General features: G+C 41.8%; 1 protein-coding gene across 2 annotated transcripts in view; it reads right to left on the bottom strand.

Moving 5' to 3' along the window:
- LOC121510061 (spermatid perinuclear RNA-binding protein-like) overlaps positions 1-13,361 on the bottom strand; it is a 144,487-nt gene extending 131,126 nt beyond the window's left edge. For both annotated transcript variants that reach the window (XM_041787948.1, XM_041787949.1), the window contains exon 1: positions 13,123-13,361. The gene's annotated coding sequence lies outside the window, so the exon portion shown is untranslated. The remainder of the gene's footprint in view (positions 1-13,122) is intronic.
- Positions 13,362-15,395: the final 2,034 nt, after the last annotated feature.

The following is a 15,395-nucleotide window of genomic DNA, read 5'->3' as shown; positions in this document are numbered from 1 at the left end:
TTCATTCATTATTAAAATAAAGCATTAGGAGAGGAGAAACTGACCATGTGACTGCTCCATCCATACAAATCTAAGCTCACCGAGTACTCTGGGAGAAAACACTGAGCTTCTAGCTGATTTTCAGGTTCAGCATCTTGGTTTGCAGCGTTGGTAGCATGTTTTTCTCACTTGTAAGAAACCACTGCCAGAAAATTGATGTTGTGTTGCCTTTTTTTGTCAAAAACTCTCTCAGCTCTGGAGAATAACATCGGTGTATTTTCATTTCTATGACTTTCTACAGAGCATTTTAGTTTCATTTGTTTAAACCCATGCAGGAACTGCAGCTTATACATAAATATTGAGTGTCTTGTGCACAGCTTGGACATAAAAGGTGAATTTAACATGTGAACTGATCTAACATGTGAGCTGTTGGCCCGTTGATAGACGTCCATGAGGGGTTTGGTAACCGAGCCTCAGCGCTGGCAGAAACACTCGACTGGCAGCTTCCACTACTCAAACATGCAGAAAGCTGCAGGGTTTCTGTTTTCAGAAAACATCAAACATTTCAGGAGCAGGGACATCCTCAGGGAGTCTCATGAAAAAAAACAGTGTCCTGGATGATGAGGTATTCATTTCAGCTGGGTAAAGTCAGAGAGATGGTTCATTCAGATCAAATTCCTTCTCTTCTGCTGTCTTCACGGCTCTGAAACGAGGCCGCTCTCTGAGGTTTATAACGCGGGATGAGGCAAGCTCACTGGGTAGTTTTGGAGGGGGTGGGGGGCGTACAGGGGGAGGATGAGCTGAAATAAGAGAAGATGGAGCTGATGGCAGCAGGAACCTCTCTGCTCAGGTTTCACTGCCTCACCTCAGCACACACGCTTGGTTTCTGCAGGAGAGGAAACTAAAGTCAGGGCAGCAGCAGGGCCTGTAAACAATATGCTGATGCAGGTATCACTAAATATTAATATACATCCATAATTAATGGAGGTGCAATGTTATAAAAGGTCAACATAGAGCAGAGGTTTGGTCAACTACACAGAGACACTGCAGATGAAAAATGTGCGACACAGTATAGAAACAGAAAACTAATGTTCTCTTTTCTGTTGGTCATTCTGCAGAAACATAAAGAATATAAACACAACCAAGTGTGATTAATGTTGAATAATTAGCCCACTATTTTGATTCAGAGCATGAGATTACTGTTGGGGCCACAGATGCACAGGGAGAGCATGCAACTCTACACAGAAGCCTTCCAGCTATCAGGCAACAGCACGTACTACTGAGCCAACGTGCAGCTAAACCCTCGCTCCTATTCACCTTCTCCAAAACCTTCAGCTCTCGCTCCAACACAGCAGGACAGCGTAAACCACATCACCAAACTTGAGGTCCACTAGCAGATCAGTGATGCCTCAGAGGTCATGCGCCCCTCCTCTACACAGTCTGTGTATTAAATGAAAATTAGCTGATTGTCACAGTTCAGAGGCTGAAACATGTCTGTGATTTCTGCTTTAGAGTCTCCACGCAGGAAATAAAGACAGTTTGAGGAGAATGTTTCATCATGGAAAATGAGGAGTATCGACAGGGATTCAAACACACCCTGAGATTTTCACTCAGTGGAGATAGTTCAGCCGTCGACACGCTGTGAAGCTGCTGAGAGAGCCAATCAGAGGACGGAATCTCAGCCGTCCCCAGAGAGCCTGGAGTGATCCGCAGCAGACCAGAGTTTATTTAAAAACTATGTGATGGTGCTGAGGAGAGGCCAGACGCAGCAGACATAGAGGGAGAATACAAAACAAAGGGTTTGAAACAGTTGGACTGCAGAAAGACGGTCTGTGACACTTAAAGAAAAAACACAGTAACAGGCTGTATCCCTGTGGTGAGTGTCCTGATTAGTTTAACAGCATCACACAGACCGTAGGGCTGAACACTACAGACACTGCCATAGACAGCATATTTTATTAGAAAATAAACGAACTGCTTTTTAATGCACATTCACTAACTTTAAATCAAGAGCTACATAGATGATTGCAGCAGCATCACCTGTAGCCTAAATGTATGCAGTCAACTAGTGCTGCACGATTTGGTAAAATGTGCAACTGCAATTATAATGGGCAATATTTTGGTCTGAACTGCAACTACGATATAACCCATAACTGGTATCATGAGTCAACTGGCTTGGTTATTAGAGTTTTTCTGATTGGGTAATACGTCCCATTCTGCTTAAAATGCAGGCATTTGTGAGTACATGAGTTTATGCACTGATCCTTGCTTGATATTTTGCTTTGTTTAGCCATGATAAATGTTAGCATTAAAAAAAGGGAACTCATGCTTCCCTGCAGGCACAAGCTACTGTTTTTAGTAGGGGTGTAAATCACCAGTTTCATCCCTATACGATACGATATTTTCTGATATCACAAAATCTGCCACGATACGACTTCGATTCAATTCGATATGGGGCCCAGGATCAATATCAGGCGATTTTGTGCAAAGATTTCACACAGTTCAGTGTTTCCCATACATTCATTTTTTTGTGGCAGACCACCACAAATAAATAAGGCCCGTCACAAATAGATTCTGGCTCTACCTGTTCGCCCTCGCTCTGTGAATGTAGCGTGTCGTTAAAATGACTATATCATGAACATCTGAGTATAAATTATGTGGAAGTTTTGAGGGTGCTTTTCTCGCTGGAGTTTCGCTTCTTCCATTGTCCCTGAATGCATCTCTCACAGCAGAGAGCCTTTTTCTCCTCCGCCCATCCAGAAAACTCCTGCACATGTGGCCAGGTGTTTTTTTGTATCCGTGGCGAGAGAAGCAAGGGAGAGGAAGGTACACAGGGCAGCGTGGCGAGTTAGTGGCTAGTTAGATGCCTGACGGACAACGAGAAACAGCGCTGGATCTGCAGCGTTGGACAGTCATTCAACTTTGAAAAGGAAGAGGTCGAACTCACGCGGTATTCGTTAAAATACGGCTCAAGATGAATCCGTGATAACGGCGGCAGTAACACAACACGCCGCTAAAGACATAAACCCAGTGTTGTTGAAAAGCCAGGATTTAAAAATCTCATAAAGACACTTAACCCAGAATACGAGATTTGCCTGGGTGCAAGATAATATTCACGATATAATATTTCAGAAAAACAGTAAAGTCAAAAATAAATAAATTCCTGTTTTTATGAGATAGTATCTCGTAAAAACAGGAGAATTTTTTTATCTTCAAGTGAATACAACACACCACCGTAGCAAACTCTGCAGGACCAAAATTGAACAAAATTATTACTCCCTATTTTTTTTAAAGATTTGTTTTTGGCCTTTTTTTGATAGGACAGTGGATAGAGTCAGAAACAGGGGAGAGAGCGGGGAGAGACATGTAGGAAATGGTGCCACGGGCCGGATTCGAACCTGGGTCGCCTGCATATATGGCATGTGCCTTAACCACTCAACTACCAGCGCGCCTAAAATTATTACTCCTTTTGATGTTGCCAGGTAGGGGTGTGACGAGATCTCATGCCACGAGATCTCGAGATCAAAATGTCACGAGATTTCTCATTGGGGAAAAATCCGACTCACGAGATCAATATCATGCAGACACTTGGAGCAGCGGCTCTCCTTACAGAAAACAACACCTAACTGGAAGTCATAAAAGATCACAAAGATGCCCTGGACACTTTAAAACTGTTGGTGGGAGAGCTAAAGAAGGAACAAAGCTGATCCTTGACCTATTCAGATCACGCTCCATCCCCCAACCCCTCCTCCGCGTGCGCTTCTTTGGGCCGCACATGATCTGCTAATGCGTAATAAGTTCATCATAACGGTCCAAAATGATGAAATGTTGCTGCTGTGCAGTCTCTGTAAGGAGAATATAGTGTTAAATTAGTTAGTGTCTGCGCGCAGACTCGATCTTAGTGCCGGTATCTGTGAGTTTGTAACTTTGTTTCCACGCTTCTTCGTCGTGTCTCCTTCTCGTCTCACCGTCTGTCAGGAAAACATCCATCAGCTGTTGGCGGCGCATATCATCAATCAGAAGATTAACATAAGCAGTGCAACAGGCGGTTGTACTTCAGTGGTAAACTAAGTGAAACAAACTCTCTCTCAGCGCCATAGAGTCCATTGTCAGCTCCAAAAACTGCAGTTTTAGCCCCATCTAAACGTGCCCTGCTTGTTGTCTGACAGGCAGAGCAGAGACACTCGCTCACCAACGCACACACATTAACACACACGCTCATCTGTGTGTCATGTCCAACACTGTCAAAGCTCATATAAACAAAAAGTGCACAAAAACGATCAAATAATCTATTTCTCTACATTACAGCAAATATGTTATTAATAATAATGATAATAATAATAGATTTTATTTATAAAGCGCTTTTCATAAAACTCAAAGACACAGTTCAAAGCAGAAAGATAAAATCACATTAAACAAACCATAAAAACAACAAAGTCTACACAAGCAAATCAGCAACACAGATTAAAAGCCAGTCTAAAGAGGTGTGTTTTGAGGAATATTATTATAATATTACTGACATGAATATTTCTTTTGAGTGTTTTAAATATGGATGTCCTCAAAGAGGATGACAAATAGTTTAATTTTACTGCTCTTTATATCTCAGTCTGTTGTAAACAGTGTTTAAAGTACTTTCAAAATAATCTAAATGCTTTTGTTATAATTATTACCCACGCCGGTGAAATCAGCAGGGGGTTATGTAAAGGGTTCCGTATCTTTGTTTGTTTCTTTGTTTGTATGTGTACAAGATAATTCGAGAATGGAAAGTCGGGTCTTCACCAAGCTTTCAGGGAATACTGGGATAGTGACAGGGGACAATCATTAAGGGCCCTAGTTTTCCTCTGTCTCTTCTTCTTCCTTCTTCTTGGTGGATTTACAGTTTGCCCACTAATAACACTAGCACTGCTGTTAATGTGGAATCAGAGCAGATGTGGAGAGGAGAGGGAGATCAGGATAGAAACAATCATGTCTACATTTAAAATGCCCTAAACCATCATGTTAGCATGCTCTCAATGCAATATTGCACTTGGATCTATGATCCTCTCGTCTAATGTCTCCTTTGTGTGACTAATAAACAAACGTTTACCTCCATTTCTTTATCCGGTTCAAACAATGAAAAAAATGGTCTTATACCAAATCAGTACAGCCTGGATATGCAAATCAATAGAGTCTCATCCTGTAGGGCAGAACAGAAACAGAGCACATTGTGACCATAAAATGAAGCCTTCAGTGTCCACCTGTGATCTGCCTGGTCATCTGTTAGCAGCTCTCACAGCTGGTGAACATCTGGTGTCTTATAGAGATGATTAATTACTCATTAGGAGACCTGCTGAGGTGGACGATAAATAGATTAATCAAATGTTTGTTCAGGCAGCAGAGCAACGGGAACCGCAGGTGGACTCACAGATTGGTTTAATCCTGAAACCTGAAGAAACAGAACTGTGAAGAACTTTAAAGACCCTGTAAGGTGAAATCCAAAATGTATGTCTTAAAGGGGACATATTTTACCCTTTTAAGACAAGTTCATACTGTTCTCAGAGGTCCTCAAAACATGCCTGTGAAGTCTGTTGCTGTAAAAACACTCCAGTATTGGATTTTTGCATGTCTAAACCCCCTCTGTTTCAGCCCTGCTCAGAACGAGCTGTTTCTGTGTCTGTGGCTTTAAATGTTAATGAGCGGCCTGACTCCACCCCTGACCACACCCCTCTAAGGAAATGGATGTGACACTCCAGATGTTATAGACACTTTTATCCAAAGTTAAGGATCTGACTGGGATTCCAACCAACAATTACCTCCATCAACGTCAGCAGGGTAACCCACTGAGCTAACCAGGAGAGGAGGGCGGAACTTTCCAACCTGGGGGCGGGGCTAACTCCCCATGTGAGGTCATGAGAGTAAATCTGAGAACAGCTTGTTTCAGCACACATTTTCTGAAAGGTGGAGAAGGAGAGACTGGAAGGGAATGGATTTTCTGTTATTTGAGGGGATTGTGGACAGGGGCACATGTTTGTGTTAGAATAGCCTGAAAAAGTGATTCTTGCATAACATGTCCACTCTAACACAAAAATATGTTGGAATATTTTTGCTGTGAACACGTGAAAGATCTATGTGTGACTGAATTTTGGGTTTAGATCGTAAAAAGTTGTTCACCTTTTTACTGGCTGTGTTTAATTTGGACAGGGCAAATATGTGGGCTGGTGATGTCATCGGCCGCAATGGAGAATGACCCCGCCCCTCTAACAGTACAGTCTAAAATCACAGAGCAGTTCATCTCAGTCCAGTCTGTTGTTAGCTGATGTCTCTGCCTTTATTGAAAGTTAACAGTCAGTTAAATGCTGTTTTTTTGTTCATTGTGAGGTAAATTTACCAAATCTATCAGCCACAGTGGTCTATGGATCATTGAAAGCATCAGAACAGAGATCTGAGACAGAAAACAGACTTTGTCTCTTCTCTAGCACAGAGCCAGGCAGCTGCACTCTGATCATAAGGTCACCATAGGTCAAAGGGTGTGGCTGATGGTGTGAGAGCTTTCCTCTAATCAGATTGAAGCATTTTTTTAATTTGACAGGATCATAGAGTGGTGCAGGAATGAGTCCTAAAATGCCAAAAAGCCATGTCTGGAAATGTCCAAAAATGGGCAGTTTGGTCCTGAGAGTAGGGAGGGGACAGGTTCAGTTTGGTACAAATGCCAGAAATAAACCGAGCATTGATGTGTTCAGGCAGATATTTCAGTGTACAGCTGAAAAAAATGTTGAAGTGTTCACTACCTCTTTAACAAGCTTTTAATCTGCTGATCCCACCAGGGACTTTTACAATAGATTAATACATTTATGACTTTCTTCAAACTTCAGGAGAACCCTCCAGTGCTGATCAGGGCTGAACAATCAGCAAAAATAATCTCATTGCGATTATTTTTCCCAATATTGCGATTTAATGTTGATTATTTTTAGGTTCCCCATCTTATGTGTTGTTAAACAAACACAAGCAATAAATCACTCTTTATTAAAAAGAGCGCCATATTAGATCAGTAAAACAAGGAATAAAAAGCCGTTTTGATTTCTATGGCAAATTTGATATCAATTGCTGTATTGAAGGGGATGATCTTTTCTTGTGATTCATGTTTTAAATAAGAAAAACACATACATGAGGGAGACAGTGGGATATTTGAAAAAAATAAATCTACAAAAGAAACTCTGTTTGTATAGATCAGTGATACTCAACATGTGGCTCTCTTGTGATTATTTGTGACTCTTACATTTCTTAATTTGAAATATTATTCCCTCAGAAAACCCTAAAAAAAACCTTTTTGCAATTTTCAACATTTGTGCCACTTTTCTCTCAGTTCAGCTATCTTTTGCCATTAAATACCACCTTTTTCCTTTTTTGGGGCCATTGTGCAGCTTCTTCCCACTGTTGCCACTTTTTCCCCACTTCTTCCACTTTAATCCATTTTTTTGCCCTTTATCAACATTTTTTGCCCACTTAAGCTACCTTTTGCCATTAAATACCACTTGTTTCATTTTTCCCAAATTTTTGCGTCTTCTTTCTGCCACTTTTTTCCCTTTTTCCCATTTTTTTTTTGCTATTTTTCATCTAAATAAGCTACCTTTTACCATTAAATACCACTTGTTTCCTTTCTTTCCAAAATTTTTTGCTACTTCTTTTTGCCATTTTTTCCCAATTTCTGCCCATTTAAGCTACCTTTTGCCATTACAAACCACTTGTTTCCTATTTTTTGCCCATTTTTGCTAATCGTGACTGTTTTTTGCTTATTTAATCTCTTCTCACTCATTTTTTTGCCACTTTTGGACCATTTTTTCTCTATTCTGACCATTTCCCATGTTTTCTCCTAATTTTTGCCCCTTTTCACACATTTTTGCTGCATTTTGACCAACTTTGCCACCTTTAACTTATCTTTATTGCTACTTCATGCTGTTTTTGCCACTTTTCATCACTTAGATTGTGGCTCTTGCAAAGGATTTTTTTTTCAACAATCTGGCATAAAACATCTACTGCAAAAACTGTATCTGGTATTCTGACATATTTTAGGTTAAAGAAATATTGCACTGTCTGGGATTAGAATATAGCAGCAGGTCATATTGCTATTTAATCTAATTTGTGATTAATTTCCCAGCCCTAGTGCTGATCTAAGCAGATGAAGAAGAAAACTGTCCTGTAGCAGCTGAAGCCAGTGTTATGAGTGCATGCTACTGCAGTGCAGCCTGCACCTTCTTTCTTCAAGCTGCAGTTAAAAGCACCGTATTTTTGTTTAATTTGATGCACATTCTCTTGGCTTTGAGCTCATGTTCCTCTTGCAAAAGTGATGTTTGTTTTTGCAGCAGTGATATCATAAAATGGCGTTATTTCAAAAAGCTTGTAAGACTCTATAGCAGTACCAGTGAGCTAAAACATTACTGGTTCCTGGAAAATACAAACAAGGTCTTTATGGACCCAGGTTTTAATCTCAGTCCCTCACTGGGTTTGAATTATTATGTAACAGTCATTTTTAGAGTCAGAGAACAAGGAGGGATCCACAACCTGATATGCTTGAGATAATTAGAGCGCTGTAGGGTCAAAGGTTGAACGGTACAGCAGCTGGGAGAGGGTTTGTGGTCTACATAAACTGGTGCAGCCTGAACTGACCTCCGGTCTGCAGACACGGCAGTCAGACGTCTGTCAGAGTCCCTGCTGAGGATTTACTGTTAGTGTATTCCTTACACAGCGCAGGACAACTCTAATTGAAAACAAAATGTCACACACGTCCTCGATCCTCATTGACACGAGTAGAGCTGAACCCTCGTCAACACCGTTAGCTGCGCTCGGTCCCTGAGGCGTCCGCGGACCAACATTAGGCTCCAGTTACCGTCTCCATTTACATTCTTCAGGCTCAGAGGAGAAACCTGCTGCAGCCGGTGCTCCCTCTGATAACCGGGTACACACCAGACCCCCCCAGGACCCCCCCAGACTGGAACCTGAGCTGCTGACGTACAGCTGAGTGTTTATCAGGATCAAGCTGACATGGAAAACACCCAGGCAGCTTTAACTAACACCACGCTTCAATTAGAAAAAAAACTTTGACGCTGACAGTGGGTTGCTCTTTACTCCCATGGCTTTAGTGTAGAAGATGCACGGTCTCATGGTCAGCAAAATAGAGAACAACAGAGAGCATGACTGTCACTTTGCTGACTTTGCAACTTATTCTGAGTTGTTCTGGTCGGATTCAGCTCTCTAACACTCCTGGATGGCTGCAGAAGTGAACAGCTGCATTGATTAAACATTCTGAATGTTGCCTATCCGTGCTTATGCTTGTGAACTGTACCATGCAAAAACCCCTGCTCCTCTGTAGACCCGGGCTTTTATGGGCAGCAGCCAGGGCACCAGACCTGAAGTCCGCCCAGAGAGACAGGATCTCAAGAGGACCATCAATACACGTAGAGCACATCTATCCAAACAGACCGGAAAACGTGCAAAGCATTCAGTCAACTTCAAAACAGCACACAGTGCACTGAATCCTGATAATAAATCATCACTAGAAGTACAAGATCATCTGTTATTTACACGCTCTTCCTGCATGAACTCATGATCTTGTGATCACCACGCTCCCGCTGCTCAGGGCTACACTGCGCTACAGAAACACTTCCTGTGGGGGAGGGTGCACCAGGTCCATCAGGGCAAAGCTCTGCACACCCAGAATGCAGTGCAGCCAGAGTATGTGGAATTTGTGGGTTACAAGGACAATGTAAAGTAGACAATTCACAGGGTTAACACATGAATTTGTTAGCTTGATGCTAACACGTTATAAAAACACTTAAAACAAAAGGTAAGGAAATTTGTGTTTGGTACATTATTTCTATGTTGTAACAATGCTTCTTGGTGATAAATCTTATAGCGATGGAAAGCCTGTTTATTACCCTTTTAAATGATGCCACATTTGTAAGGATCATGCATTTGTGGGATGAGCAGCAGAGCTGAGTATGTGGATTGCGCCCATGAAAAATGTGCCAAATCTTCAAGGCTAAACAGCTTATTTTACTGTTGCTATTGACTTTTGGGCTTCTGGTACCCCCAGGTGCTGCCAGTCAGGTGCCTGATTGGCAGCACCTGTGAGCATGGGCCCTGCTACAGTGGTCAGTAGATGTCTTCTTCAAGAATCGGCATGCCACCTTTGACTGATCTGGATAGGGCCCATCGGTTGGGCAACTTCAAGCTGGTGTTCCACAAAACCAAGTTGCATCATTAGCTGGGTTTCCATTACACTTGGAAATGCACAGAATCGAAATAGCGCAATAAAAAACTGGTAATGGAAACACCTGAATTTTGAAAAAACCCTAAAATATCGCAAAAAAGTTTTTATGCTTTCATGAGGAGGTTTTCCTGGCGTTTCGATACAGAAATATATCGCAAAAGTGTAATGGAAACACTTTTTCCGCATTTACAAGTCATGGGCATGACATACAGTGTCACGTGACCAGTCACTCCGAGACAACATGTCGCAGTACGCGTAGACAGAAGAAGAGACGAGACTTTTCTTAACATCATACTTCTACCCTTATGCGTGGCTTTTGCCATACATACGGACTTTAACTCTGAACTATCACCCTTTCCTTCATCTTTTGTTCAAATTTAACAAGGCAACCACCGCAGATATGACCAAAACCGTACCAACACGCAACAGGTTTTGAGCGTCAAGCTTCCCTGCAGCGGATTCAGGCGAGATGAGTTTTTACGAGAACTGCAAGGCCTATGCCCAAAACTCCCTTCAATGGAAACGCATTCAAAGCGCAATTGTACTTAATCAAAATTTAAGGAATATCGCTTTTATTTTGCGAAAAACTGTAATGGAAACCCAGCTAGTGTTTGGAGTGAACCCTAGTACCATCTTCAAACTGAAGGTCAAGTTCCATATAACAGGAAATGTCAGAGACAGGCTGCGAAGAAGACAACACCCCAAGAATACTGTTTTCTCACCCTGTCAGCAAGAACTCTATCCTCCAAGATGACAACACTCGCCCCCACAGAGCGGGGTTTATCAGAGACTACCTCCAGAATCTGGGAGTGGAGAGGATGGAATGGCCTGCCAGCAGTCCTGACCTTAACCCCATTAAACACTTGTGGGATCAGCTTGGGCGTGCTGTTGGTGTCAGAGTGACCAACACAACCACACTGGCTGACTGGAGGTAAATGCTGGTTGAAGAATGGGATGCCATCCCACAGCAGTGTGTGACCAGGCTGGTGACCAGCATGAGGAGGAGGAGCCAGGCTGTTGTGGCTGTGTATGGTTCTTCCACACGCTACTGAGGCTCCTGTTCGTTTAATGAATCAATTGTTAAATTGTCAATATGTCTTGTTTCTTCAAACTTCAATCATCCAATCCACCAAACATCAAACAAGAGTCAACAGCAGAATCAGCTGTTTGGCATTGGCAGAGAAGATCTGGCACATTTTTCATGGCCCAACCCACATACTCAGCTCTGCTGCTCATCCCACAAATGCATGATCCCTACAAATGTGGCATCATTTAAAAGGGTAATAAACAGGCTTTCCAACGCTATAAGATTTATCACCAAGAAGCATTGTTACAACAAAGAAATAATGTACCAAACACAAATTTCCTTACTTTTCATTCTAAGTTTACTTTTTCCTAGTTTCTGCCCATTTTAGACACTTCTTTTTTACCACTTTTATCCCATTTTTCACCCATTTCAGCTACCTTTTGTCATTAAATACTATTTTTTTCCTAGTTCCTGCCAGTTTTATCACATTTTTGCCACTTTTTTCCCATTTTTCGCCCATTTAAGGTACCTTTAGCCACTAAATAACACTTGATTCCTCTTTTTTGCCCGTTTTTTCCACTTCTTTTTGCCACTTTTATCACATTTTTTGCCCTTTTTCACCATTTTTTTTTTACCCATTTCGGCTACCTTTTGTCATTCATTACTACTTTTTTCCTAGTTCCTGCCCATTTTAGATACTTCTTTTTGCCACTTTTATCTCATGTTTAGCCCATTTCAGGTACCTTCTGTCACTAAATACCACTTGTTTCCTATTTTTTGCCACTTTTAACTGCTTTTTGCCCATTTTAGTCACTCTTCTCTCAATTTTTTGCCACATTTGGTGCATTTTCTGTCATTTTTTGGCACTTCTTCCCCATTTTTTGCTACTTTCTGACCCCTTGTCCACTCCTCATTTTCGTCCCCTTCTCACCCTCTTTTGCCACCATTAACTTATAGTTATTGCTACTTCAAACTGGTTTTCTTCACTGCTTAGATTGTGGCTCTTGCAATGGTATTTTTCAACAATTCTGCTCTTTGGTTGAGCAGGTTTGAGGAAGACTGGTATAGATAGATTGGTTTGTGGCTTTACTGTAATTGATGTTTAAGAACCAGCTTTCCGATTTACAGACACTTTCTGGTGGTAGACCCACATTACAACCTGGAGGGCACTAATGAAAAGAAATAAACATTTTCAAATTAAGGTTTTGGTAGAATGGGATCATTTATTTTTAAATTAATTATAGAGTGATTTCCAAAAATGACTGCCCATCCCTAGAGGGGAAACTTCAGAAAGTGTTACAACTGCCCCCTGTCTCCCCTATTACTCAGTCACGTTATCTCTGATTTGAATGTAAATGTGACCCATAAGACTGAATGGATTATTCATCAATATCAAATCATTAAATGCCTAAAATAAACTTGAACTCAGCCTTAGAAGGAAGTGAAGTATTGATTCTGTGAGATGGAAACTTGATATGTGATGAATGAATGCGCAGGTGCATCATCAGTGTGAGGGCCTACCTGTGTCTCCCTTACTACTGATAACAGCTGCTGATGGGCTAAAACTTCACTTTAACATCGTATACTAACTTCTACTACAAAAACTGATGTTTATCTATGGCGGGCCAAAGCAGATAAACATTTAAATTCACAGAGACGGTTGGACGGTCAGCAAAAAGTTCCCGTTATTTTCAGTTACCCCGTTAAACGGTGGGTAAACCCGGAGTAACAGATGGACACATTTAACACAGAAACAACCGTCATAAAACCGTGCTAAATAAAGGCTGAAGTGAGCTAAACCGTGCGGGACAGCAGCAGGTTCATGCCTTTCTCCCTCCCCCTGAAAACTGTCTCAAAAAGCGGCTCTTACCTCCGCTGTTGGTCAGTTCAGCACCGGGAGGAGGACCGGGAGAGGACTCGTCTCCGTGAACTCTTTGTTGTCGTAGTTTCCCGCGTCCTGTGACAGAAATAAAGTCCCGGTTTCGGTTTCGGTTAGTATCCGGTCAGAAAAACAGCGTGGAGTGAGAGGGAAGCGGCGACAAAATCAGCGACCCAACGGCAACAGCAGCAGCGGACACCGGGCAGTCTGCCGTCAGCGCGAGCAGCAGCGGGAACGGAGGATACGGCTGCGCATGCGCTCATCAACTGCTACTGCGAAACAAAGATCGTCGATTATAAAGATGGTCCTGTTATTAGAAAATACACAGAAAAACCTCAAAGGCAATTTGTTTTTAATTTTCAGAGATCTTTTTATTAGTCCGAACATAGACAGCTTAGTTTGCCTTATCACATCAAAGGAAGAAGGTTCAGCTAAATAAAGAACTATTGTCCTACCTCAAAATGATATTCCATTCTCATTTAGTCTATTTTCCTTATTTTAAGAACATTTCACAACTTCGCCTTTATTTTTTAAGGTTTACTTACAGTTTTGGGAAACTTTTTAAACTTTTAATGTATAGGACATTTGACTGTCATGTGACAAACAGGAAAATAGAAAGTAAAATCCTCACTTCACCGTACTGGAACCTTTATATTCCTGCTTTCTCAGTCTCCTGATGAACTGTCGCTACATCAAGTAAAACTCTGCTTTAATAGGATAATAATTATTTAATAATAATAGGATTTTTTTTTTACAACCTGTATTCAAAAAAAAAAAAAAATGGGGCGCTGTGCAAAATGTACATAAAAACAGAAGTCAATGATTGTCAAACCTTATAAACCCATATTTCATTTACAGTTGAACATAAGTTATCAGATGTTTAAACTGAGACATTTTACCATTTCAGGAAAAATACTGGGTCATTTTGAATTTGATGGCAGCACCACAAAAAGGTAGGGACAGGGCAACAAAAGGCTGGAAAAGTAATTGGTACTGATGAAAAACATCTGTTCGCGCAATTTTAAACCACCTCAGTTAATTGTTGACAGGTCAGTAACACGACTGAGTGTAAAAGGAGCATTTCAGAGAGGCAGAGTCTCTCAGAATTAAAGATGGGCAGAGGTTCACCAATCTGTGAAAAAATGAGTCTCTAACTGTGGATGAATTTCAGAAAATATTCCCCCAAAAAATAATATACCCCCCTCTACAGTCCATAATATCATAAACAGACTCAGAGAATCTGGAGAAATCTCTGTGAGCAAGGGACAAGGCTGAAGGAGCCCTCAGGGGCCACTGCATTAAAAACAGGCATGACTCTGGACTGAAATCTTTGAATGGGCTCAGGAGCATTCCAGAAATCATCGTCTGTCAACATAGTTGGCCGTGCCATCAACCAATGACAGTTAAAGCTGGATGATGGAGAGAAGAAGCCATATGTGAACAGTATCCAGAAACAGTGCCGTCTTCTCTGGACCAAAGCTCATTTAACATGGACTGAGGAAACATGGAAAACTGTTCTGTGGTCAGATGAAACCACAGACGCCGTGTCCTGTGGACTAAAGAGGAGAGGGAGCATCCAGCTTGTTCTCCTGGCAGGATATCCTCAAATCGGGTGACTTGTAAGTTGATGCTGGATGCTCAAATTTTCCTCAGTGTCTATAAGTACTGACAGTATTCATCTGTTCATACATCCATCCATCCATCCATGCATCCATCCATCCATGCATTCATCCATCCATCCATCCATGCATCCATCCATCCGTGCATTCATCCATCCATCCATCCATGCATCCATCCATCCGTGCATTCATCCATCCATCCATGCATTCATCCATCCATCCATCCATGCATCCATCCATCCGTGCATTCATCCATCCATCCATCCATCCATCCATGCATCCATCCATCCATCCATCCATCCATCCATCCATCCATCCAACCATCCATCAATCAATCCATCCATCCATCCATCCATGCATTCATCCATCCATCCATCCATCCATCCATCCATCCATCCATCCATCCATCCAACCATCCAGCCATCCAGCTATCCATCCATCCATCCATCCATGCATGCTTCCATTCATGCATGCATCCATCCATCCATCCATCCATCCATGCATCCATCCATCATGCATCCATCCATTCATGCATTCATCCATCCATCCACGCATCCATGCGTCCATCCATCCATGCATACATACTTTCATCCAACCATCCATCCATCCATCCATCCATCCATCCATCCATGCATCCATCCATCC

The sequence above is a fragment of the Cheilinus undulatus genome, linkage group 5 (assembly GCF_018320785.1).
Source record: "Cheilinus undulatus linkage group 5, ASM1832078v1, whole genome shotgun sequence".
Taxonomy (NCBI): domain Eukaryota; kingdom Metazoa; phylum Chordata; class Actinopteri; order Labriformes; family Labridae; genus Cheilinus; species Cheilinus undulatus.
Note: the sequence above shows the minus strand (reverse complement) of the source record. Positions and strands in the feature narration are given on the sequence as shown.